This window comes from Apis laboriosa, unplaced genomic scaffold, assembly GCF_014066325.1.
Source record: "Apis laboriosa isolate Shangri-la unplaced genomic scaffold, ASM1406632v1 scaffold112_cov148, whole genome shotgun sequence".
Classification (NCBI taxonomy): domain Eukaryota; kingdom Metazoa; phylum Arthropoda; class Insecta; order Hymenoptera; family Apidae; genus Apis; species Apis laboriosa.
The window spans coordinates 2,453,336-2,480,192 of NW_025220865.1; the positions used below are offsets into that span (position 1 = coordinate 2,453,336).

General features: G+C 30.4%; 1 protein-coding gene and 1 long non-coding RNA gene across 7 annotated transcripts in view; both read right to left on the bottom strand.

The window, feature by feature from the left end:
- The window catches only part of LOC122712288, a 163,231-nt gene that overhangs the window by 84,663 nt on the left and 51,711 nt on the right, over positions 1-26,857 (bottom strand). The gene's annotated exons all lie outside the window — the stretch shown is intronic.
- On the bottom strand, positions 5,116-6,158 carry LOC122712319. Its single transcript, XR_006346315.1, has 4 exons — positions 5,611-6,158; positions 5,496-5,530; positions 5,325-5,390; positions 5,116-5,176 (listed from the first exon to the last, which is right to left on the bottom strand). It is a non-coding gene; the product is annotated as an uncharacterized LOC122712319 (long non-coding RNA).

Here is a 26,857-nt window from a genome sequence, read left to right on the forward strand (position 1 = left end):
AGGAAGAACGAAAATGTAGATAAAATGAAATACCGATGTAAATAGTATTCATGCGCAGCTAGATTAATATCTCAAAGACAAATCGATTTTAAATGAAAATAAAAAAAAAATTGAGATTTATTATTCCATAAACGATAAAAAAATAAGGATTAATTTTTAAGATAAATTAAAAAATTAAAAAATTCTTTAATCTTCTTATCTGATATGTATGTAGGGATATGTATTGCAATATTGTCGCGGGGATAATAAGAACGAAGGATCTATCAGTTTTGTAATCGTAAAAATCGCTGCTTCATCCACAGCTATTAATCCTAAACGCATGATTGATGTTAAAAGATAAGGATGGCTGACATATTCGAGGGAAGGATCGCCACCTCATTGTCAACCTCGTCGATCCAACCCCCGATGCTCGATGTCCGATGATTGATGAAAGCTTGAGGGCAAAGCTCGAAAAAAAAATGTCGCTTGCCTAAAATCTGCAATGCGAAAACGCATTTCGGATGAAATATCGCGAAATTATTCCATTTCACTGGGACGATGATATATGAAAAGTTTAAAATGATAATTCTTGCTCGTGGATCGATTTCCTGAATATTTTTTCACTAATCGTAATTTTTATTTCTAATAATCGTTTAACGTTTTATTATTGTTAATCATAATTAGGTAAAGAAGGAAATTGATTTTATCGACAATGTATTGAAAATGAACATCAAATATATTGCTTTATCATATTTGAGAAAAATTATATGAGTTTATCTCAAACACTGTGTTTCTTTATTTTTGATGATGTATTTTATAATATCATAATAGCAGTGTATAAAATTTTCACTGCTTAGAAAAAGAATTAAAAGTTTCCTAAAAACGTATCTTTGCCCCTTAAACTTGCTCGCCTCTCTGCATAAATGATACACGCATGACTTCCAGCCATCTCAGGTGAATCATTTTTCTTGTCATTCTGGTTCACTTAGAAACATTTCTTTCATCCCTAAAGTCCACGTGTACATCCAGATAACTGAACACAATTTTTCTCAACGATTGCTGTATCAATTAAAATATTGTTCTATATGCATTGTAGTGTATATAATTTTAATTGTTTGAATTAAACGATGCTTTTATCTATCGAAAAGCATTATTTTAACATTCCATATTTATCGAAATATAATTTAAACGATCAGACAATAATAAATCAATCATTCTCGACTAAGTGATACAGATCGATCATATGCCAGGCAAATGGACAGTGGCTGTTGTTACAAATGGGATAAGCCCGTCACGATCAGAAAAATGAAACAATCGATAATTCAAACCTAACCGGACAAGTAAAATAAATCAATTATATAGTTGGAACAAGTAGTACAGATCGATCACTCGCAATCGCAAATCACTTGTCCGATACATAACACATCCCTAAAACTGAAACCCGCTCTTTCCTCAAATTATTCAAACCAAACGCTTTCAAAAAATCAAAATTTCTCCCACGAGAATAACAATTGAAAGCTATAACTATTTGTCCCGACAATAAGCCAAATCGCATGCTCGTAAAACAATCTCCTCATTAGATCCACTATCCATAAAGCTAAATCTCGCATCACTCCTACGAGTGTACAATATCCGTTTATCCGTTTCTTTTACGACGTCTTTTAGAGTGTCGAAAGGGGGAGGGGGTGAGAAACACTGGCGATTACAAAGCAAAGCTGGTCACTAACTAATCCCCTGGCACGATTACAAGGGAATAGAAGGAAGCTGGGGGAATTCCAGGTGTCCAGGAAGTCCACTTCCATCCCCTTTAGGTTAGCCAGGGATCAGGGGCGAAACGTTGAATAAATGATGGCTCGCTTTCGGATACGCCTCACCCCCTCACACCCCTGTGATTTATATTCGACCGGATTTCGATACGTTTAGACGAGATTGCACAGGCTAGATTAAACTTGGTGCCTTTCTGTCCCTGGGAGCTGTTCGAATCGCTTGTAGCATTGGTTGTGGTGCACCGGCCCGTTTCGTACGAACGTTGTTATCCATTTGTTGGAGAATAAGATGCAGAGTGGATCTCGTTCTAAATGTATATATTTTTCTTTTTTCTTATGGAATCGAGCACTTGTTTTCTTGTCTATCAGATGTTAATTGTTCAATGTTCAATAATGTTTTGATTACCTTAATCAGATTCTAATATTAATTATTGAAGTTAATAATACTTTTCTCTTCCATACGAGTGGAGAATGATATTGATATATCTTATCAATCTGTTATGATTCACTTCGTCCACTGTTTGATTTCTTCTTGTTTGTAGATTAAAATTTAGATTGTAAAAAATTGTATTATTATTATTACAGTCGTCGAAACAATCAGAATTGTTTTACACACTTGTATCTTTACATTGAAATTATTTCTTTCTTTCATTGGAATACGCTTAATCAACAGTTTCTACTACCAGTCTTTCCAAGTTTAAATTTATATTCCATGAACATTCCTATGAAAAAAAAAAATACAAATAAATTAAAGGAAATAAATTTGATTGAAATATATTTAAGAAATAAGAATAAACTATGTTATACAAATATGGATATACCTTTGTTCCATTATATTGAGCTCGCTATGTCGTTTGTTTAAAAACAGGAAAAGGCAACATCCGAGTCACGTACAAATATACAAGATACGAGTCATCTTTGCACATCATATCTTTACACACACATATATAAATTCAACACAAAAGATACTAGGTTATAAGAATATCCTCGAAAAAAAAAAAGAAGAAAGAAAGAAAATTCGAAACAATGACAGTTTGCTTAATAGACCATGTGAAACGGATAGATCGACACAAAGATAGACATCGCTAGACAAGTTGGAAAGAATCTATATGCTCGACGAGGCACGTACGATTCTTCCCTTTGTGCGACGTGGAAAAAGAAAAAGAAAAAGAAAAAGGGACGAGTCGAGGATACGCAAGAGGATCCCTTCTCTTCCACGCCTCGAATAAAAGAGGAAGATGCAACCCCTTTGACAGATCGAATACGACACAATGGCGGGGAATCGGGGAATAACGACTTTTCCAGATGCTCTGAGAATTTTCGCTCGAGTTATTGTCACGTGTCTGCGCTGCTACGATTGTTGTTGAGGAATGAGGACGTTTTTCTTTTTTTTTTTTTTTTTTTTGTGAAATCGAAGAACTTCTTTCCACGAACACGATATATGGAGAAATCAGTCGAAGGAGTATCGATTGGAGGATTATGAAAACAATTTTTCATTGAAAATATATACGAATATACAGAGAAAAAGGAGTAATCTCAAAAATGGGGAAAAAAAGAAGATATTGATAAGTGTTTTGCCACCAAAAAATAGGTAGACAGGTAAACAATTATCTCTCAAATCTTGGAAACGTACATTTCATTTACTGGCATAATAGTCATGATATGTTTTTAATTTTTTGTCAGATGGATAGACTAATTATGAATCATACTTAACTATAAATAAGTTAGTTGTAATGCTGGCAGACAAATGAAAAAAGGTAATCACAGTTAGAGAATTTTTCAGTAGTATGATCAATAGTGTAGATAACAATTTGTTGAAGCAAGTGGTAAGTGTCAATAATTTTGTCAGATATTTGCATGGCACGAATACTTTGATTAAGAATAATTAATATTGCTCGATAACTTTATTTTATTATTTTACATTATCATTTAATTATCGCCAAGAGCAATAATTAACAAATTTAATTATTGATCAGAGAAAAAAATTAAACACATAGTAGATTTCAACCACAATCTCAAACCATCTATCCATAGTTTGAAATCGAGCACAAAATTCAAAGCGACGACCACACTGCTTTATTTTCACTGAAAAGGAAGTCTTTTGCGCAGTGGAGAAAGATCAAACGAAGAAGATACTGCGACAACGTTTATCCTTCGCTGTTCCTACCTTTTCGCGAGGAAAAGGGAAACGGAACCCGGTGGGAGCCTCTGAATATATCAATTCACTCAGAAAATCAAGCCCAAAATTGAGAGCGAACAATTGTTAATAAAACATTTCACGGTTAGAGAACGAAAGTTTAATTATTTGTTGTGCTCTTAATTAATTTAAAAGTGGTTGAGTAAGTTTTTGCATATTCGAGGATAGAATTTTCTTCGACTTTGATATACTTTGCGAATTTTTGCACGAATGTTTCGTGAATTTGTGAGAAAGAATATATGGATATAAAATATGGATATAAAATATTTTTGACGACGAGTTTTAAAGTTAATTATATCTATAAATATAAATTTAAAAAACCATTTTTATATGAATATTATTTAGATTTATAATCTGTTAAATGGAGATCTTGTCTTAAAACTTTTCAGTCATCTGTGTTAAAATATCTTATGGGTCACATGGGACAAAGGAAAGTATCATCCAGTGGCCCATTGATAAATTATTCTATACTCAATTGGTCAAAGAAGTGTATACAAAAAAAAAAAAAAAAAAAAAATTATAGAAAATTAAAATTTATTTTCACTCTCTCCAAAAATCCAATATATTCTTCGTTAAAACACGATACATTTGACATTCATGACATTTCAATCGATGCATATATATTTTTATTAATTTATTAATTCTATTTTTCTAATTTTCATTAATTTTTTAATCTGTTATTCGTATAGTTGAGCATGCAAGGTCACAATATTTGGATTTTGCGACCCTTCTCTAGTAAGGGACCAAGACCTTTGTTACTCTTGTTGGATATTATCTTTAAAACAGAGAGATACTCTGTGCGTCGTAAACTTAAAACCAACTCGCCACCCTCCACCATATTTCATCAACATTATACCAACTTTTCTTGCAATTTATCGGGATTCTCCTTCGTACCCTCGTTACATACACATGGTTATTTGGTTCACAAAAATAGTTTATACCAGACAAAGGATAAATTTCACATCGTAAGAAGAAGCAAACAGTGAAAGTGAAAAACAATGTATTTACTTATTTTGTATTGTAAAACTGTATTGTATTGTATCATTGTATTTGTTCCATCGAATTTATCAAATAATTAACTTCTGAAAAAAAAAACATATACAGTTCTTTTATAATTCGAGTTAATTTAAAAAAGAATAATTAATTTGAGATAGTAAAAAAAAAAAGAGACCTTTATGATGATATTCAATACCTCAATAATCAAAGCATCATTGAAAAGAATATTTTTCATCATCTAAAAAACAAAAAAAGAAAAATTAATAAATCTATTAATTATATTACATTGATATTTTTATAATAATATAATTAAATAATTAAATAATAAAAATAAAATAAAATAAATAATAAAATTAAAAATTAAAATAATATAATTAAATAATTACTTTTGTACTGTAAAACTATATTGTAACATTGTATTTGTTCCATCAAATTTATCAAATGATTAACTTCTGAAAGAAAAATCATATACAATTCTTTTAAAATTCGAGTTAATTTAAAAAAGAATAACTAATTTGAGATAGTAAAAAAAAAAAACCTTTATCAATATTCAATACCTCAAAGCATCGTTGAAAAAAATATTTTCCATCATCTAAAAAAAAAAAAAAAGAAAAATTAATAAATCTATTAATTATATTATATATTTTTGCAATAATATAATTAATTACTTACTTATATTTACAAGTGATATTATCGATTCTATACACGTAGAGAAGCAATTTCAATCCTTGTGGAAGCGTGTGCGTTTTCTCAGTAACCCGTCAGAGAACGATTGAGCGAGTTTCTAATTCAAGACACGGATTATTTTTTAAAGGAGAGGAGAGCTCTCTCGCATCAACGTGCGTCACTTGGCTTCGATATTAAAGTTGGTCGTGTTTCCTTTTTCTTTTTTTTTTTCCTTTCTCCGTTCGACGCCGTCAAGACGCCCGATGTGTTTAATCAAAGAAGAATGTTTTGTGTCGATAAAAAAAATATTAGCTCGATTTTTGCGACGAAGAAACTTTCACGCCAATAAGGATTATCTTGGTAATTATTATTATTATTTTCTCGATTAATTGTAATCGAATTTATTTTATTTTGCAAAGATTTGAGTGAAAATTTCTTCGATCGAAAGCGAAAAGAAAAATATTTAATAACAAACTCCATTCTCTTTACTTCTACGCTATATAAATAAATTTTTGAATATTATAATTTTCATAATTCGAATTTGAATAAATACTCACACAATCTTATTTATTACAATATGTAAAATTCTTTCTTGATCTTCCAATTATATAACAACTAAAAAACAAATAAATATAATATTTATCCATTTTCTTTATCATTCCATATCTTCTTCACTACATTCACTTAAATATAAATATAGAATACACAAACGCAGAAATCTTCAATTATGAAATCGCAGTTTCTCGCTTGCTGCCATGTTTAATTTTAAAACGAACCAGCAAAAATATTGAACAGCGGTATTAAACTGTATAATGGCCATTTATAGAGACATTCTGATAAATTTTTTCCACGGAAAGTTTTCGTCGAAACTTTGGCCGGATGTGGTCTCCATTCAACTTCCGTTGGAAACGGATAAATATGAAGAGAGAGAGAGAGAGAGAGAGAGAGAGAGAGAGAGAGAGAGAGAGAGAGAGAGAGAAGCAAAAAAAAAAAGTTTAGAGGGACATCGTCCGTTACTTTCAACAAAGGGAAACAAATTGCTCGAAATTCGTCGAATTAAAGAAAAACGGAAATTTCGTATTGAATATATATATTATATATATTTAATATATATATATATTTTAAGTTCAATTAGAATAATTGAGGTTAGGTTGAAATAGTAATTAGATGTGGCTTTAATGATGTGGTCTTGAGGCGAATATTAATGAGACGTGTTTTTGCAGGACGAATTGTTCGTGACTATGTGAAATAACTGGTTTTTTTGCGCTGTCTTTGTACAGAGAAGTTTGTCTAACTTGTTGCTAATTGGTTAATTCTGTTGGTGACTCATAACCATTCCCAACTTCTGCAGATAGATCGCGTGTCCTCGATTTTAATGGCAAGAATCTAATGCTTGAATTTTCTAATTTCGAAGTATATAATCGATTAATCAGAAAAAGTAAAATATTTTAAATATTTACATCAATCCAATTTGTCGAATATAATAAAAAGAAAAACTTGATCTTGATTGAGATTACAAGGAATCATCCCTACTATTGGAAAAGAATTGCATCAAATCGATATCGATATGTTTATTTTGACTTTAAACTGTTCAGTATGTTCAGTAAAATCGAGAAAGAAAAATCGAAGCTCTGATCGAGTTAAATCGAAATTAAATTTCAATTCTTCTACTTAAATAGCTTGGATCCCAATTTTCCTGCGATCAAAATGATCGAATTTCTCTGTACATGTGAAAATTTTTACGTATTCCCCACCTATCACAATAGCTTTTTGTTATCGAAAATCACAGAAAGAAAAAAAAAGAACACGCATTAAAATAGAACAAGCAAAATAGATTTGTAATAATATTTACTTAGAGAAACAATCATCGTTTGTATCTATGATAATATATAATTCTTCACTGTTTCATATTTTTAGACAAAAAAAAAAAAAGTTAGACAAAACATCTAATTATAGAATGATTATGTATATCTGAAATCAAGGAATGCGGCAAATTACATCACAGATAGCCTCGTTCCAAAAGCAATTGACTGATCCCATTTGTCAAAGTTGATCTCGATATGGATTAACGAGGAGTCAGAATGCAATTGAAGGTTCAAAGCGTAGGATTCCGAATCTTGAAACTATGGCGTGTTAAAGGAACTAATTTCTGAATCGAATTTCATTGGATAGTTTCCTATACCTTTGTTCACTTCACGCACAATCTCTCCTCCACAATGTTTCTTTTTCAATACTAATACTCAAATTATATTCTCCAATTGTCCACACACACACACACACACACATATATATATATTATAAAAGAATTTGTATCGATTTTATGTTGTTGAAAATTGAATAACAATTCAGTAAAGTGTTTGGTAAAACTCGTGAATATGATTCTCATTCACCATGTTTTTAACTCAAGAGTCTGTTTACAAATGAAGAGCACTTCTGAGTTAAAATCAAGTGAAAATAATATAGAATTTTAAAAGCGTTTATAATTTTAATTAAATGTTGTAAATTTAAATTTAATTACTATTTGTGTTAAAAATAAGAAAAAAGAAATATTTCTAAGAATTTTAAAGTTTTCAAAATAGAACTAGAATTACACAAAAAATTTGTTTAATCTTATTCAAATTAAAATAATTTGATTTAAATATAAATTTAATAATGAATAACGATGTATTAAACAATAATGCAAAAAAAAAAAACGCTTCATTAATAACGAATTCAAGTAAAAAATCACCTCGCATCAATTATCGAATTATGTTTGGAAAAATAAACGAGCAAAGCCACGAGCAGGTCTAACAATCTTCTTAATCTCTTTTCTTGTAAATGCACAGTAGTGAGCAGATATCATTTATCTTACAGCGCATTCTCTCAATACTCTTTTTTTCCCTCCCTTCTCATTTATTTTCTGAGCACTACTGATTCAGCAAAATGCACGAATCTCCCCTCTCAATCTCAGAAATAAAATAGGTAATTATTGCCTTATGACGGAAAATTGCCAAACTCGAGACAAAACTTACTTTTGTTTCGTTTCCTTCAATTTGCTTCCATTTCCTCTGACCATTTTCTTCCAGAAATTAGAAGTCGTCAACTTGTTCTAACTCATAGCACTCGTAATTTTCTTCGTACAACTTTTCGTGATTGTAAATGGAACGATTTATGGATAAAAGGAATTTTTTCGAATTTTATTTTTCATTATATTATCATAATTTAAAATAATATTCGATCAACTTCTAATAGTTCTAATATTCTTAATTTTTAAATTATTATCTCTTAAATAAAATTTTAAAAAATAATTCTAATAAAGATGTTAGGATCAAGTGTTTCAAATTATAACGGTCTAAATCGCGACTTCAAGATCACATAAAAATTAAAATTATTGCAAGCTATAGTCGAACATAGCCGATTGCAGCCGAACATAGTCGATTGTAGCCGAACATAGTCGATTGTAGCCGAATATAGCCGATTATAACCGAACATAGCCGATTGTAACCGAACATAGCCGATTGTAACCGAAACTTTCGAGAACTTTCCCGAATTTTTTCGATTTATATTTCGAATTCATAATTTCGAAATTAATTAAAAATAAAAATAAAAACTACAAAATAATTAAATATAACAATAAAAAAAAATAATATTCTTTTATATTATTTTTATATTATACATTTTACAATACATTTAAGAGAAATCATAATTCAATTCCACAATCGCTTCTAATTATTTCAAAAAAAATATCATTTGAAAACAAAGATCTAACTTGGAAATTGTTAAGAATAACAATCAATAAGTGAAGGAAGGAGTGAAATGGCGAAAATTCCAATAATCTAGAATAATTAAAGAGACTTTGCCAAAAAAAGATATTCCTTACATTAATTTCTTAGAAACTATTTGTTTTGTCAAAAGCGACGATATTTCTTCGCTCGAAAACAAGTTTCAAATAACGATGGCATAATACGGATCCCTTTAAAAGGTACTTAGTCTTACAAATTACGATGCTAAATTGATGGAGAAATTGTGCACTGGAAGCGTATGGTTCGAAGTTTAATCTTGTTTTCAAGATAAGATATTAAAAGTATCTTAATCTCAGTTGATTGGCCTATATCATTTATCAGATAAGTAACAAACTAGTTTGATTATAATATATTTAACATCAGACAAATAATTGATCTATTTATACTACTCTTCATTTCTCTGACAAATAACTTATATTTTTTGATTGATCATTACTGTCTAATTCAAATTCTAACTATATTAGCTAAATTATATTACTTGTTTATTTAACTTTCTCATTTTTCATTATTCGTCTACCAATTAATCTATATTATTTGTCAGAATGCTTTTTTTTAATTATTTTTTTTATGCTATAATATAATAACTACATATGACTACCACTATTCATTCAAATGATTATCTTAATAACTATTTTAGTTTTCTGACAAATAATTGATATTATATTTATGATTTATATTATTCTGCTATATAAGTAATTAAAGAATACATTTTTAATTTTATATACATTTAGAATATTTTACATTTAGAATGTTAAATTTTAGAAAAATTTTAGTGGACTTATATTATTTTAAAAATGAATGAATTATCTCATTTAAATAACATGATAATTTGAATATTGATTGAAACATGGAAATCAACAAATATCGGTTCTCATTTTTTTTAGTAGGCTAAAGATTTCCGACAAGAATTTCCGACATACGTTTATGCTAAAACCTTGTTTGCACACGATAACTGAAAGATCAAAATTGATAGATTGAGAGGTTACATTTAACATTTGGTATTATGATAATAGAAAGATTCTTGTGTGGAGATGAAAGACAAATTCTATCGAATATCTTACAGATAATTAATGAAGTGGAATAATCACAAATATACAAATATATAATAGCATATTTAGAAGAATTATCTATTTCTAAAATACTAAAAATATAATATATCCAAATTGTATTGATTAATAAAATAAACAATTTCAAAATTCGAAAAAATATTTTGAAGTTAACATGCATATAACCTATATAATGTTTAAAAATAAAAAAATCTTATCCTGAAATCGTATCAATTTTCAATGAAAAAGCATGCGAGAATCACATCAACATCCCACGAAATGCATAGTATTAAGTGAATATTCCAACATTAATAGAAACGGATTCGCCATAAAGATTTATTATTACGATGATTCACCACGATTACGCGATTTCCGTATCGTTTTACTTGGCCAGGTCGCGAACATTTGCGAAACAAACGACGCTTTAAGGGCTCACCGGCTGTCAGGGACAAGCAACGATCTTTGGAAAATAGCCAATACTCGAAAGAAAAAATGCGTTTAATAGGTTTGTTTTGCAAAATCACGGATCAGACCATTAATCGTCGATTAATCATATGCTGATTGCCATTTGTCAATTATCTAACATCATTTAACGTTTGATCAAGGACTATTTTGAGCTATTTTTGATTATAATTGTGAAAACATAAAAAAGAATTTTTAAAACGAGAATTTAAAATTGAATTTAAAATAGAAATAATTACTGAAGATAAAAATTTATTGTTTGTAATTTAACAATAACTTGTGATACAACACTAAGCCACGTGATTAGTAACTATTAAAATCCAATTCATTTACATATTTATCTATTTATTTATGCATTTTTTAAATTATTTATTACTTCTTTTTATTTATATAATTCTATTTAAAAAAAAAAACAAAATTCTTTATATAATCTCTAAGCATCCTTCTATGAAAAAGATTATTATACTTATATTAAGCTTATATTAATATTAAAATTATTAAATTTTTGTGTTATGTAAATGAATTACATATATATATAATATATACAATATATATAATACTTTGTTAATTGTCTATTACAAAATCTGAAATAAAAATTATTTTAATAGAATTAAGAATTAAATAAGATTTTTATTTTTTTACTATTAGGAAGAATAACGTTGATATAGAAATGATATTCTATCTTTTTTAATAATTATACTTATATTATATAATAAATATAATAAATATAAATATATTATATAATATATATTATATTATATTATATAAACTATAAAAGTTGAAGATCTATTTAATTAAATCGACTCAAAATAAGAAATTTAGGATTTAAATAAAAACATCATCATATAAAGCAACTTGTCCAAAAGAAGTCCTTGTCTAAAGATTCTATTCAAATATGGATTTTCAATAGAAAATTTTACTTAAAAAATCTAAAAAAGATTCAAATATATAATATATGGATCATCTAAAAGAAATTCTATTCAATAGAGAATCTTATCCAAAAATGATTGAAAGAGACAATCTAACCTAATTCAAGAAAAGAAAGAGAATTTTATTCAAAGAAAGATCCTATCCAAAAGAAGATCTTATTCAAAAGTGATTTTACTTAAAGAATTGCTAGTTGATCTACAATGAAATAATCTCTCTATTTTTTTTCTTCTTTTTTTCCTTTTTCTATCAACATAAAAGAATTGAATAATTTCAACATAAAACAATAACATTAAAACAGAATTTAAAAAAATTTTTTTAGCATTCAATATATTTCTAATCAGTTTATAATCTTATCTATATTCATATCTAAATAAAATCACATCTAAAATATAATTCTTATAAAAGAACAATTATTCTTTTTCAATATATATATTTTTCTTTCATATAAATAAAAATATTATTTATAAAATTATATAAATTATATTTGTACTATTTATTTTTCAAATATTCATCCTCTAAATTAAACACGTTTTATATAATTAATGATTTTTTTTCCTAGCTGAATCGACATAATTCTCTTGAATCAACTATCATTTATGAAATGCAACGCAAAAAAGAGCAATATATTTTCAAATCAAAGAGATACGACAACCTGGCACTGATTTTAATTTAGTCGGTTTAGTGAAACGTTTGCAATGCAACTGTGGATATAACTATGGCCTACCTGTTGAACCGATAAAATGGAAAATGTTTGAAGAACGATTGAACGTGTCGGATATTTCACGCCGCGGCATGTAGCAATGCAAACGAAAAAAAATTTCAAAATGGCCGTATGCGAGCACGTTCACAAATCAAGTGGCACATTTTTGCTAATATAATTATTTATACACTGATTTGTATTTAGTGACCCGAGATCAAAAATTAAAATTTTTTTTCATATCTATTCTCGTTTCTTTCATTTTAGAAAAAAAAATTTAATTAAATGATTTGTCAATAATATATATTAATAAAATATAATATATATATATAAACAAAAAAAAATTAATTACGAAATTTTAATATTAATATTTTAGTTTCTTTCGAACTATGCAGTGAGTCAAAGTTATACATTTTCTTTCCATTTGGATCTATAGTCTAAAATGTTTCACGAGTCAATCGAATTCAACACTATCATCTTTCTCGCGTCTCGAGTATTCACTACTTAATTAACTGTGTCTCTGCTTCAACGATCGATACTGGGCGTTAGGTTCAACAATTACTTGAACCCCACTGAATCAAATCTCAAATACCATGTCGTCGTCCCTATAATCACTTCTATAACGAAACATAACACTCGCGAAATTGATCAAATTCCTAGTTACACATCTAGCGGAATCACGTGAAATATGCATGTAACCTAATAGAACTAGATCTCGATTGATTGTTATCGAAACGTTGCATACTTCAAGACAGTTATAAAATCGAGACAAAGCAAGACAATCGTTAATTTCAATTACCATACTTTAGTTTCTGTTAAAGTGTCGAATAAAAGAAAGAGAACTATTGATATTCTGAAGATACCTGGTTTTCATAGATTATGAGGTAAAGGAGTTTCTTTGGCTGAGATATCAAAGGATTCGACTCGTGATTTCGAAAGGTAGCTATTTTTAAAGAAGGTAGGTGGTTCAAACTTTACAATGCGTTTGAAATGCATTTTCATGCACTTGCAAAGGCTTTGTATATTGTATATTGAAAGATAAAGATATATATCACGAATTGAAATCTTTTTATAGAGATATTCTTGTTATAGAGTTAGAGAGGTTAGATTATGTACATTTTTTTAAATATTTAGTTGAAATTGTTTTAATAATAATTAAAAAAGTGTTCTATTGGATATTTCTTTGAATGCATTTGAATATTTGAATATGTAATGATTTCCTATGTATTACAACAATTTATTATGAATTGCAATATCTATTTTTTGTATAATATTTATTTTAAGAATGTAGTTTGTCATAGAATTGGAATAGTTTAATTATTTTTTTGATAATTAATATTTGGTTGAAGTTGTTTTAATGATAATTGAAAAATTGCTTAGTTAAATATTTTATTATTATTATGAATGCATTTAGATGCACTTGATACAAAAATTTTCTATATTGATACATGAGAAGTCTATTTATAGAATAATATCTCTTTCTCTTATATGCTGGTTATTTAGAAATATATAAGGTTTATCATAGAATAGAAGTAGTTATTTTTGGAATCTAATGTTTGTTTGAAATTGTCTCTATGATAAAATGAAAAAATATTTTATTGCTTATTTTATTTTATATATATACATATTTTTATGTAGATACATTTGATACAAAAGTTTCCTATATTTTTTTTTTGAATAAGTATTTTATAGTTTGATATTTCTATTTTTTTATATAATTTTATTTATTGCAAAGTTAGAATAGTTAAACTATTTTCTTTTTATAATCATTATTTGCTTGGAATTATTTTGATAAATGAAAAATTATTTTTTTAAATTCTATGAATAACCTAACCTTTCATAAACATAATTTTTCTTGTTTGTGAGAAGAAAAATTTCATCTGATATTTAGAAATTACCAATCTTCATGAATTTAACATGAATATAATAACGAATTAGTATAAAACAAATAATATAAAATAAATATATATAAATAAAGAGGAAAACTGAGAACATAAATATACATAATTATAATATACATTAAATATATATAAATATACAATTATACTTTGAAGTCATATGGCATCATATAATACTAATTAAACATTTCAATGCCAAACACTCAACCATTTTTTATTTCATTTTACAAATAATATTTCAAGAAACGAACCTGCAAGAGCGATAGAGCTTTCGCTCGATCACTACGAATTTTCTCCGACGACTCCGTGATTCCAGCACTTATCTATCCCAAAAACCAAGGATCATCTTCGTACATCGAACATCTTCAGATACGAAAGCATGGATCAAGCACTATTATTATTTGCACAGAAAGGCCACTCGTGATCCTGTCACTGGCCAGATCGTCCTGTCCTCGCATTAATGTCAGGAGGTTGAGTCTTCGACGCGAATAATTCCTGTGGGACTCTTAGGTCGACGTTTGGTCGTCTAGTGGCGAACATTGTCGTGTCGTGAAGAGGATTCCTAATTCGAATTCATTGTGCATCGAAGACACAATGATGATTCATGCATTAATCATGTCTCCAAATTCTCAAGATTCCATCTTAGAATTTCGATTGTTTTAATTGTTTGATTACTCTTATTGTAATTGCACATTGGAATAATTTTTTTATAAGATAATTCGGTCTTGTTAATTATTATTTGATATATTTCATGATTTTTAATACTTTAAAATATAAGTTTAAATTTTATTTAGATTACACAATACAAATTTTCTATTTTCCAAAGTTACTTTGAATTATATTGGTGACTTGAATTTGATTGCTTTGAATTATAATTTCATTTCATTTGATGATTTGTATTGCTTGTTTCTTTAGTATTTTTAATTACTTAATATCTTAAGCAGCTTACATCCTTTGAATTTTAATTCCAAAATTATTATATTTGCTTCTTTGCACATTTGTTATCCACTTGATGACTCAAACAGTTTACGTTCACAATTGAATTGCATTGCAATTTCAAAATTCTATATTTGATGACTTGAATTGTTCTCTGTCTATAGGAGTAATTTCTCTAATCTCCAAGGAGCAACGATTTTCATTTAAAAAATATGAAATTGTTTATCTTGACTTTAAAGACTGGCTTAATAACTTTCATACCAGCTCAATATTTTTCGTCTAATCTGAAGTATGTTAAGGATATTTGGGATAAGCTAGCAGAAAGGAATGGAATTAACGAATACAAAGTCCTCCTAAATCTCGACAGTGCTCGTTCAACGATGCCCCAACTCGTTCCCTCGATGTCAGAGGGAATATGCGGATGGTATCAGCAAATGGAGCACCTGTAAACGCTTGTATTAAATTTCGCTTGATGTTCCTTAGCATTCGCGACGATGCTTCGTCGATGAAAATCCGTAATCGGTTTAACATGTTCACTTGTGATGGAACGTGTAGAATTTGAATTATCTTTCCATAGATTAGAACGTGCCAAAGATAATTATTTAGGTTTTGATAATTGAATTAACAATTTTAATTGTATGAAAAATGGTATTTCGTAATAAATTGTGAGAAATTTAGTGTTTTTTCAAAAATTAAGTATCGATTTTATCTTTTTTCCAAACAAAAATATTTTTATTCTCCTTTTTTTTAAAAAATTATTCTTCTATATTCTGAATTAAAGATGAATTAAATGGTGAATTAAAGAACTGTCATAAGATGAAATTAATTTTGTTTCTGATTCGAATTATCATATTTATATTTGTTTTTCCATGTTTACATTATTTTTTTAGAAGAAAGTCAGAATTTCTTTGTATTCGTACAATTCTTCTCGAATCAATATTTATATTTCACAATTTTCCACAAGTTTCCATATTATTGCCAAAGTTTTTCCAAATTAATCCGTTCATCGACTCGTAGCAAAACATTTTCACAAACAATTCCGTCAAATTTTTCCATACTCGAAAAGAATCCTTTCGAGATTGGAGAATATTTTTGACATTTTTATTTAAAACTCGCGTAAACTTCACCGATATCGATCCACTTTTTTCATTTTTTTTTTCTTTTTCTTTCACAAAGAATAATCGTCGAGATTCAACTAATCCAAATGTAAGTCACAGGTCGAGAAACACTTGCTTTGTAGTTTTAAAAGAACTTAGGAGAGAACCATCGAACCACACCACTATTCTTCGAAATTCAGTCACGTGTCTTGTCACTGGATCAACATCCCCCTCGTGCTCACAGAATTCCATTTCTCAAACGAATTTCATCTTTGCCCTCTAGAGTTCTCTAGAACCTCATGAGTGATCATCGACGTTTCTGAGACCACAACCGACATAGTATAAACGATGACAAACGAGCAAATTGCCTTTTAGATTTTCCTTTTAAAACAATAATTGGTACGAGATGAGAGGAGTGAAAAAAAAAATCAATTAAACGGTCAAAGGTCATCGAATTTCCTTTAAAGTTTTCGCATCGGTGAACCCTCCTCCATTTGGAAGATTTGGGAAATTTCATACATAAAATGAAGCTACGCATTAATATTTATGAAAGAGATTATTACTTTGTACGAGGTACCATATTCGTTGATACATTTGGATATTTTTGGAAGATCGATTTATAGACTTATCCATCGAAATAAATGTACAAGTGTTGGTACGAAAATTTGAAAAAATTTTATTTCTTTAGCTTATTAGTTCGATCAAGAGAGACCAAAGTACTTTCTAATTCAAAATTTAAAATTACCCGTTAACGTCGCTAAATATGCATCTAATTATTCTCAAGAATACTATTTTAATTAAAATTAAAACAATAAATAACTCGAAACTCCTCGATTCGATTATCCTATAAATCTAACCTATCAAATAAATAAAATCATTGATTTTACAACACGCATCACCACCATTGAAAAAGAACAAAATCGATATTCGATATCACACTATCACGAAAGCACCGCAATGTCCAAATATTAACACGAGTCATAATGCACACACTCGTATTTCTAGGTTAAGTCACGTGGGTCGAGACGGTGGGAAACGCATCGATTGACCGATCGGAGGGAAACGGCAAGCCAAACGAAAAGAAGCTCTCCTTCTTCTCTTCGCCAGTCGACGACGCCACATCACTTTTGGACCACGCAGACACGACGGCGAAGGCCAGACTGCACCACCCTTGGTGCCCGCTTCTCTCACGGAATCGATACGTCAATCGTCCCTCCGAGAAAAGCACACCAAAGAGACGAAGGGAGGGCACAGAGGCTAGAAGAAAGAAGAGGAGAGGGAAGGAGAAGCTGCTGAACGATACGCGTTAAAGCTTCGACTACACTCGTCGTTGGACCCGTTGGGGTTTTCGACCACCTCCTGGAGGAAGTGAAGCTTGAGGATCGACCGATGCTTGGTTCCGATGGATCCGCCAACCGGAAATGGGAATTCGTTGTGTCTTTTTCTCGCTTTTAAGTTTTCGTTGTAAGATACACCTTTCTTGGAAAAGATAGGAAGATGACGTTTTCTCTTTGATTTCTCTTTGATTACTTTTTACGTTTGTTTGTTGCGTGGATCTGTCATCTGGAAATAAGAATTGCGTGTTTTTTAGTTCTTTTTTAAGTTTTCGTTAGGATTAGGTTTTGATATTTTTCTTTGTGATTGCGTTTGTTGTGTGTGTTTCTTTTTGTGGATTTGTTATCCGGAAATGGGAACTCATTTTTTTTTCTATCTTCACTATTTTTTTGGTTTTGATTTTCTTGGGATATAAGGAATAGTGCAGAATTAGGATCCGATATTTTTCTTTGTGATTGGGTTTGCTGTGTGTTTTCCTGGATCTCTGTATCACCCAGGAAATAGGAATTGTGCTTTTTTCTCGTTTTGGTTGTTAGTAGTTTTCTTGGAGATAGTACTATTGGGATTTGATATTTTTTTTTGATTCTTTGTTATTAATAGTTTTGTATATTTCTGTGAATTTATCATTTGGAAATTGCATTTTTTTGTCCTTCCAATTATTTTTATTGATATCTTTTGAAATATAAATATGTAGAATGTGAGTCCATTATTGTAATATAGGTCCGTTTATACAATATGTAATTTCAAGGATTTCTAACTACCGTAGAACCGAATAATAGTATTTTAGAAAATACATAATATTAAATTAGATTTAGGACAAGATTTTTTTAATTAGCTATTTACATCCACGATCTATAATCTAACCTAAAACACAGTATTTTGAAATATATGTATATCGCAAATAAATAGTTACACTTAAATTTATAATATAACCTATAATATAATCAAACCACGATATTTTAAAGTACACATCGAGTGTAAAAGTAACCTCAAAATGCATTAAACATGACTATTAAACAAATCGATAATCGTAATTATTTTCGTAGAAATTCCGCGTTATTTATTTTCTATGGAAATAAATCGCGCTTCGCTTTGTACGAAAATTAATGGTTAAACACAGACCACCGATTAATTATCATTGAAATTCGGCCGTAACTGAAATCGATATAGGAATAAAAAGACCACTGTTGAAAGAATGAAAGACTGTAGAGGGTCGCGCAGCGTCGTTCATTAAAACTTTAGCTCACAAGGTTTGGGACGTAACAGAAAGTACATGAGAACAAGTTTCGACAACGATGCGCCATGTTTAATCCGCGATTGGCGGGGTAATTAAAACGGGGGAAGAAACGCGGTCGTCATCGCCCAATTCTTTATTTATTGCAAATTAGTCCAATCGATCTTGTATGTTTTTTTTTCAAGTAAATGCAAATTCTAAATGATAGTAAATTAAATTCTTTTCTCTTTCATTGTCTTCAATATTTTAATTTTAAAATTCACTTTCATTCATTTACTTGTTTTTAAAAAATTATTATTTAGTATTATAATTATATGAAAAAAAATTAAAAATTAATAATTAGCTTAGAAAATTCAATAATTTAAGAAGATTATTTTTATTTTCATAAATTGTTTTCATATTTTTACTTTCTCTTTTTAAAAAAACATTTTAAATAAATTCAATATAGCATTTTCTCCTATATTTATAATAAAATAAGATTTTCTTTAAACTACATCCTCTATTAAATTTGAAGATTATTTTAAACACTTTTAACAGCGTTATAATTTAACAACGGTATTTATCCAATGAAAGAAAATTTAACGTTACGCGAGGAAGAACGATTGAGGCAATTTCGAAAGAAACGGCGAAACAAAAAGGAGAAATTACTCTTTCCAAAGAAGCATCGATTCCAATCTTTCCATCTTCTCCACTCGCGTGAAGCACGTCCACGGTATTTACGATATACGAAGATAGAGCTCGAATGAAATCGCGTCGAAGACGATCCCGTATAAATATCTCATTTTTAATAGAAACAGGGTTAACAAGAGGATCGATAACGCAAGCTTTTGTGTGTGCAAGCTTTGTTCCTCGATTCACCTGCGCCCCACGAAACCAATCCTTGATAAAACAAACGAAGAAATCTTGCCCTCGATTTTTCTTCTAGAAATATTTATTCCCAATAACGATCCTCCATTTCTTCGAAAAATAGAGAAAAATATAATTCGATCTTTCGTATATAAATTTCAATTCTTCTTGCCTTTTGTTTAAAAAAAAAAGAAATTCAAACAACGATTGTCCAATCCTCCTAAGAGCTATGACAATTATCATATCATCTATTTCTCAATATGCTTGCAATTTTCAATAAATACCAAATCACAAGAAGCTGACTATTTATCCTATAAATTCGAAATTGGAAATTTGATTTGACTGATCTACATCTCTCCCATTGTATTATCAAATTTCGATCGATGAATAATAAAGAAAAGGAATATGGGACATTAGAAGATAAAATTATCGAAAAAAATTCATCATCGATTCTGAGAAACTTGCGATCCCAAACTTTTAGCCAATCCATATTTTTTCAAATTAACGCGCGCCACTCCATCCCGCTGTCATCGACATTCTCGATGACTGTGCGCACTCGAAAGCCACTCGATGCGCAAAGCCTTGTGCGCGCGTGGCATACGCGTATATCCTCCTTATTCAACCTTATCGCATCCGGTATCGCTCTGTCGGTACGAACGTTTCGATGCCGACAGTGGCGTCAACTCGACGAGATAATTAAGGATTATCGAAGTTTGTTTTCGAGGGAGTGACATTTTGGAGGGGAGAGAAAATGTGTTTTGAAAATTTAAGGAAGAAGTAAGAATAAATTTGTATTTATAATTAGAGAAGAATGGAACGTTCGCAGTAGTAGAGATCAATTATTAAAGTCGAACGAAACGAGGGAATTATAAGAATGGAATAAGAGAATAAAGTGACTTCGATAATTTATTGCTCGAATAATTGCAGGTAATTGTAGTGTAGCATTTTCAATGAATTAATACTTAACCCTATCAAATAGAGTGACTCATAGGATAAGTTTAATTATTAATATATTCTTTTTTTTTTTAATTTAATCATCTTTGTTAGGAATTCTTTGATGCTCATAAATTACAAATTAATTTCGATATACTTCTGATCGATTTTATGTGCTTCTATGCCTTTAATTTATTTAGAAAGAATGATGAATCGTTCCATAATTTGCATCACAATTATTCTATTGTTGAAAGTGATAAAATAATCGGATAAAATAAGTATTAAGAAAATGTTTAGAAAATTGAAATAGAACATGTGAAAACGCGTGTTTTTCACGGATGAGAGATAAAATGTGGAATATTTTCTATTCGCGAATCCCCTATACAGGGAAATAAGGGATACATAGAAATATGTATGGAAAAATGATATTTTTAGATTTATACACAGAGAAATACGAAGCTGTGCAGAGAACACGGTTGACAATAAGAAAATACCTAAAGAAATAGCTCGAACGATTATTTGCTTTATCGAGATTTCTCGAAGAGGAAAATAAAATTTTAATATTTGCAACTTGTTACGAAGATACATAGATTTGCAATTTTAAAAAGTTTACGAACTCTTCTTTAAAAACACTTCACTATTATTTATTTATTTATTTATTTATTTACAGATCGAACACAAAAAAAGATACAAATTTTTCCCTTATATATTAACATTCGTCAATAAATAAATAAAAGAGTTTAATATTCTAAGAGTGGACGAAACTTGAAAATTTATTTGGAAAAATTTATTTAGAAAAATTCAAATTACAGCGATACAAATTTCTCTATTTAAAATAAAACTCGAAGTAATATCAATGTTCGAAAGTTATTCGTCGAATTACGCGACTCATTAGCCGATGGTTAACAGTTCGTTAAAATTGCAAGACCCTAACGTAACGGTTATACGATCGTTCAATGGCGGAGCAAAGCAGAACGAATTCCACTGCGGAAATTACCACGTCGTCGAAGGTGGTCCACGTCGATATTGATGATTATCAACTCTCTGGAGCCTCGGCATCGTTTATCGAGAAAGGTCGCAAGAGTACAATGTGATGAAAGATCGGACACCAAACTTAATTCGATTCGTTGGTTGATACATCGTATTGTAGAAGGTATACATGAAAAAAAGAGTTGCCCAACGATAAAACGTTGAAAATAATTGAAATTATTCAAAGAAACAATAACAATGATAATAAAAATATATTGAGCCAATCAGGCAAATTAGTGTCAAATTATTGGTCAAAAAGTAGGATAAAATAGTTGTGATTAATAAATGTAACTCACAGCTGTGGTTAAACAAGTAGAATAGGCTAGTAATGGGCGGACAAGTAGAATAGATCAGTCACAGTGAGAACGATATAAAACAAGACAGATGTGAATGTGACATGTACATACCAATTGTTGATTTAATCAAGTAGAATAGGAGGGTAAACATAGTCAGGCAAGTAGAAGCAGCACGTTAGATAACGGATAATGCAGAGAAGTAGATCAGATCAGCCATCGGTGAAACAACAAGTGGAGCAAGACAAGATGTGATTAGACAATTCTGGAATTGGCCAGTTGTGGTCGTATACCAGTGATATAGGTCAATCTATATAGATCAATCAAAGTAGAACGTAGTAGAAATATCCATCCGTCAAACAATGTAATTAATAACTGACGAAAAAGTGGAATAAAATCGGATTAGTTGCAGTGATGACGACAAATTGGAATTGTTCGAAATTGTATGATCAATAAAATCGAGTAAGAGCCAAGATCGAAAACAATCGTCTCCAGGCAAGTAGAATAAGACAATTATGACGAGGCAGGTAGAACAAAACAATCTCTCGTAATCAGACACAGTAGAATAATCCAGTTACAGCCGACAAGTGGAGTAAACCAATTACCCGCCACGTTTCAGATATAACAGTCACACTGTCATCGTGCACCTACCTTAAATATCTCTAAAAAAAAGAGAAATTTTCCATTTCCCTCATCGCTCACAATATTTCAAAAAATACAATTCGAATTCGAATTACACGATATCTCGCCAAATATATTTTTAAAAAGAAAAAAAAAAATATTTAATTTGCACGCTTCTTCCCCCTCCTCTTTCGTATAAATTTCAAACGCTTATCGCTTACCGTTCAAACCATCCCTTCCCCTCATCCCCTCCTTCCCCCACCCCTGTCGAAACCAGACGAAAATCGACGGATGTGGGTCACAGCGGGTGCCGCGGACAGGATTCGAAGAAAGGATGGCCGGCACGAAATAACGGAACAGCTTCCGCATTGCCCCGTCATATTCATTCCTTGATTTACAGTGCCGCCCCCTCGGTCGGTCACGCAGTTTTGTATCGGTCGGATAGATAGGCGTGCTCGCCTCACTATTACTATGGTATAATAAAGTTTCCGCTACTATGGAAACAGAGGGGGAGGGGGGAGGGAGAAAGCGAGATGGAAGTGAGTTCTCGAAGCATGCCTTCCGCGGAGCGTTATTTCACCCTCTCCCACTCGCGAATGATTCGGAAAAACGCTCGTTTGCTCGACGATGATCGGATCTGAGTCGTATCAAGATATTCTTTTTTTTTTTTTTTTTTTTATAGGAAAAAAAATCGGCTGTTTTTTTTTAGAAAATATAGGAAATGGTTATAATTATACGAAGTATGGAGATACTTATGGATGTTTTTTGGATAGTTTTAATCGTACTGCTTCCTCGAGAAACAAGAATTCTTTTTATAGAGTGTCTCTATGAAAGGTGTAATAATGGAGTTTATGGAGAAATATTTTACGATTTTAAAGAGGTTATCGAAATTCGAGATTATGTTTTTTAAAAGTATATTTTATATTTCGATAACTTGTTCAAAAATTCTAATATTTCGATTCCAAAATTCTTTTTTTCGACCGCTTTTACTTATTAAAGAATCCATATTTTGTTGAATAAGAAATCTGTGTGGCGGGTTAAGATAAATAATTCGTATTTCGATTCGATAGAAGAGCATAAAACCGAGTCACGTTCTGTCAATGTGAAAAAACTTTGAATGCCCAAGGAGGAGAAATGTTTTCCTTGAAATTCCGTTAAACTCGATAAATTCGTGTTTCGTGTTTCTCGTGGGGCGATAAGATATAAAAACCGGATGATGAACGAGTTGTAGGAATCTTTTGTGCGTGCACAGGAAATCGGAATCTGTAACCGGAACTGAAAAGTTCCGTACTCCTTTTACGGATTTAAATAACCACTGGTGAAAATTTTCGAGCTTAACTCAACATATAACACTGATATTCTTTGATTATTTTAATTTGCTCGATCGATAATTTTTCTTTTACCGATCGAACAAAATTTTGGAATTCTTCCATAAGAAAAATTTTTTTTCTTCTCACACAATTTTAAAATTCTGTATAATTCCATAATCTTTCCTATTTTGCAATTATTTCATACGCTATATAAATATACATTAAAATATAAATATTTATAAAATTTATAAAACAACAAAGTCGAGTCAAATATAAATAATATTTATATATAAAAAAAAAATAGAAGCAAAAGTTCATTCATTTATAATATTTCGTTTAATTATATTTTTAATTATAGAAAGAAAGTTTGATGAGCAAAAAATAAATCGAATAAAAATCGGGCATTTGACAGGGTCGGACATGTGTCGTAAATCCGAGTGAGAATCGTTATCGAACGATGCGCGGCGGCGTGTTTGAAAGCTGACTCACTCGGTCAACGAGTTAAGTGCAGTGTAAGTAGAATAGGAGCGTTTCTCGTCAGCCAACGATTACTTCGTGCTTGACCGTCTAATTGCATCTTCACTGCCTTTTAATGGCCTCGCCTGTGTTCCATTAATTTCCCCAAAATTGTCGGGATGTAAAATTGTTTAAATTGTTTGCTGCACGCGATTGTTATTTTATGGGATGGGCTCTACTAACTGGTGACTCAATCGAAGCTATTACGCGGTAAAGGCTGTGGAATCGTGAGCTAGCGGTCAAGTAGTATAGGTCAAGCAAAAGTGTAGAATGAGTGGACGTAGTAATACAAGTGAATCATTCGTCAGACAAGTAGTACAATATAAGACAGATAGAGAAATAAATCGAGTGTATCGTAATCGAATAAGTAGTAAAGATCAATTATTGAATCGAATCAGTAGAATAAGTCGAATTTTAAGAAATGAGACGTAATAATTTTTATCGTGTTGATACATGAAAATCAAATGTAAAATCTACGATATCTATATTTTTCATTTTAAAAATTCGTAAATCAAATATTCCAATATTAAATATTTCTAAAGATCAAAGGATTTTACATCCAAGATACTTTAACAAAAGATTCTTTTCCATTAAAATTGAAATCGATAGCCACTCGAAATTTGAACATTCTCTCGAACTTTTCAACTTCGATGGAATGGAATTAAAGAAAGAAAATATCGAACAAAGTAGTGCACAATCTACTGCGAAAATAAAATTACATATACTCGAAACCCATCTCTTTTTGAAAATGGTAATAGGTTAACCAGAACATAAAAGATTTGAAGATTCGTGGAATCTCATCCAGTTCCATAATAACTACTAATGTAACGTATACTGACACGAGAACCAGACTTGGACGCATCTCTGGAGAATAATGGATTCCAGGATTTACGATCCGGCTTTCTCCAAAATTACTGACGTGTAACCACCCCTCTTTCCATATTCGCGTGCCTCGTTGCAGATTTTCCAAGGTGTATCGAAAACAGAAATAACTGTACCGTGATCTCATGATATTCATTCCTCTATCCGTAATATATATCATTGATATACAAAATGAATCTATTTAAATTCATTATAATAATTCAAAATTTCATGCAATATGATATAAAAATATTATACCATATATTAATTTTATTTTAATATATTTTAATATTACAAATATTAATTTCACAATATCGAAAATTCCAAATATCAGAAAGCTCTTGAAAAACCACCATCTATTTAGAATTACAAAGAAATTGAACAAAGTATAAAACGGAAGAAAAAATTTCGAATTTCTTCTTTCGAAATTTCCAAAATAACTAAAAAAAAAAAAAAAATTCTCAGATATCTCTCTTCAGAAACTTTCGTATAATATCGTGTATATATAAACTTTATTCATTCCTTCGTGTACTATTCAAATAGACCGTGCCACTGATCTTCTTCCGCGATATCGAAGATTCGCAAAGGTGTAAATCCTGTTTCCACGTTGGCACAGGCTTATCGACGAGTTCCACGAGTTCGATTGTCCCCCGATCTGCTAAATTCCAGGTCTAAGTAAAGCTGAGAGGAAGCTGCGTGCTCTGTGCGACAGCGGTTGAAACGATAATGACATTCTATCCGCGTGCTAGGCGCCTCCTAATTAAATGGATATCAGCTTAGGCCAGGGTCTTGACGAGCAGCGATAAGCCGGGTTTCAACTCCCGTAGAGGGGGGATTAATTAAGCGTTTATATCGCGGAATCGCTACTTGTACGATTCTTCCTTTCGTGTGCCTGGAGGAGGAGCGAGGAATTGCGAACGATGTACGAGGTGTGAATTCTTATCGTAGGAAAAATGGTGATCGGGCGTAGAATGAAGTAAGATGGCCAAGACTTGTCTGACAAATAGTGTAGGTTACGTAACGGGCAAGTAGAATAGATCAGTCATAGCGAGAACGTGAGTGAAAAGAGTATATTTATTAGAGTAAGTAGTATAGATTAATAATAATGGGCAGAGAAGTAGTGGAGTAGATCAATCATAGTGAAACAAGTTAGACTTGTCTATTTATTAGAAAAATAGTACAGATTAATAATAATGGGGGGAGAAGTGGAGTGGATCAGTAATAGTGACGAGTGAAACGAGTTAGACTCGTCTATTTATTAGAAAAGTAGAGTAAATCAATCATAATGACAACGACTGAAGAATCAGATTTGTCTGTTTTATTAGATAAGTAGTGTAGATTAATATTAATCGACAAATAAGTGGAGTGAGTCAATCATAGTGACAACGAATGAAACAAGTTAGATTTGTCTGTTTATTAGAAAAGTA